The sequence below is a fragment of the Meriones unguiculatus genome (assembly GCF_030254825.1).
Source record: "Meriones unguiculatus strain TT.TT164.6M chromosome Y unlocalized genomic scaffold, Bangor_MerUng_6.1 ChrY_unordered_Scaffold_42, whole genome shotgun sequence".
NCBI lineage: Eukaryota > Metazoa > Chordata > Mammalia > Rodentia > Muridae > Meriones > Meriones unguiculatus.
In genome coordinates this window covers 1,262,707-1,264,847 of record NW_026843713.1, presented here as the reverse complement: position 1 = coordinate 1,264,847, position 2,141 = coordinate 1,262,707, and the positions used below count along the sequence as shown (strand labels likewise).

The 2,141-nt window shown below is 36.6% G+C and overlaps 1 non-coding gene across 1 annotated transcript; it reads right to left on the bottom strand.

The window, feature by feature from the left end:
• Nucleotides 1–1,550: 1,550 nt before the first annotated feature.
• Nucleotides 1,551–1,654, bottom strand: LOC132651937 (U6 spliceosomal RNA). Its single transcript, XR_009589460.1, has one exon. It is a non-coding gene; the product is annotated as a U6 spliceosomal RNA (small nuclear RNA).
• Between the last annotated feature and the right edge of the window lie 487 nt (nt 1,655–2,141).

Here is a 2,141-nt window from a genome sequence, read left to right as displayed (position 1 = left end):
TAAGTGGATAAATCTTATCAATGTTTCTTTTACAAATGTGGATTCCCTTTTATTTGGGGCACAGATGTTCAGGATTGTGAAGTCTCCTGGTGGAATTTTCCCTTGATGAGTATGAAGTGTTCTTCCCTATCTCTTTTTATTAATTTTGGTTAAAAGTCTATTTTATCAGTCATTAGAATGGCTACTCCTGCTTACTTATTGGGTCCATTTGCTTGGAAAGCCATCTTCCAGCCCTTTACACTCAGGTAATATTTGTCTTTGTGACTTAGGTGTGTTTTTCTGTGCAACAGGTTGATAAGTCTTGTTTATGCATCCATTCTGTCAGTCTGTGTCTTTTTATTGGAGAATTGAGTCTATTGATGTTAAGAGAAATTAATGACCAGTGGCTGTTAGAACTTTTTAGTTTGATGTGCCTGTGGTAGCAAGTTTCTGTGCTTGGTTGCTATTCTTTTTACTGTAGTGAGTTTAATTATTTCCTGTTTTTTTTTTCTTTGAAAGTTTCTAGTTTTCCTGTGTTGTATTTTTCCTTCTAATGTCTTCTGTAATGCTGGATTTGTCTGTAGGTATTGTTGAAATTTGTTTTTGTCATTTAATATCTTGTTTTCTCCATCTGTGAGGACTGATAGTTTTCCTGGGTATAATAGCCTGGGCTGACATCTGTGTTCTCTTAGGGCCTGCATGATGTTTCTCCAAGTCCTTCTGGCTTTCACAGATGCTGTTGAGAAGTCAGGTCAGATTCTGATGAGTTTGCCATTATATGCTACTTGGGCTTTTTCCCTTGTAGCTTTTAGTATTTTTTCTTTGTTCTCTTTATTTACTGTTTTGATTATTATGTTGCAGAAAGTTTTTTCTGAACTAATTTATTGGGTGTTCTGTAGACTTCTTGTATTCTTATTTGCCTCTTCTTTAAGTTGGGGAAATTTTTTTTTCAATGATTTTGTTGAAAATATTTTCTGATAGGGGAGGACGTCCTCCCCTTTCATTTTACCCTGTTTTATCAGGTATCTTCAGGCCTGGCTGCAAAGTCCTCCTCTGTGGCCTAACAGGACTGCTCCTTCCCTCGGAGGGGAGGTCAAAGAGCCTGCCCTTGAGATCCTGTTAGAAATAGTCCCTGTTCCCCTTAGGGTCGGGGAGGAGACCAGGGAGGGTGTGTGGAGTTGGGGAGGGAATGAGTGAGTGGGATACAGCTGGGACACAGAGTTAACAAAATATAACTAAAAAGAAAAATAAAATTAAAAAAAAAGAAAAAAGAAGAAAATATTTTCTGTCCCTTGGTGGAGGGAATTTTCTTTTTCCTATATTCCTATTATTCTTAGATTTTGTCTTTTTATGTTGTCTTGCATTTGTTGAATGATCTGTGTCAGGAATATTTTAGATTTAACATTTTCTTTGACAGATACAACTATTTCTTCAATTGTATCATCTACACCTGAGGTTATTTCTTCCATCTCTTGTAGTCTATTAGTTATGCTTAGCTCTTTAGTTCCTGTTTTCTTCCCTAAGTTCTTTCACTTCACAGTTCCTTCTATTTGTGTTTTGTTTACTTTCTCCTAAAATATGAATGCTTCATGGATATTCATATCATACTTACACGGGGGTCATGAACTTCTAGGTATTGTTTCAATTTTAGTATATGTGCTGTTGAAGAGAGCACCATATATTTATTTCAAGTGGTTATTAATAAAGTCACAGGTCCTTGACTTGAGTTTCACATTTCCACATATTCCATTATTATTTGTTAAATGCACAGCTATATCACTACTGCAGTTAAATGTTTTTTTGAGAAAATGCTCCCTAGGGCAAATCATTGATGAAAAACCTTTTAATCTGCACATAGCTTATATTTTTACAGAGATCATCTATGATGTCTCATGAGGAAGCAGTCATCCCTTTGTAGTCCTTCAAGAAAAGTTAGAGCTTTTCATGAAGAACCACGAGAAGCAGGAAGAGTGAGGGAGAATGATATAGACACAAAGAGCTAAAGAGACAGCGACCAACAGAAACAAACACATAAAGTGACAGATACCTAGTGACAGTGACACCATTCTCTCTGGTAACTTTGTTTGGCATATAAACCTCAAAGCACACCCTGTTCTCATGACTATGGAACCACTTAGGGCACTAAACTGCCATGGGCTACA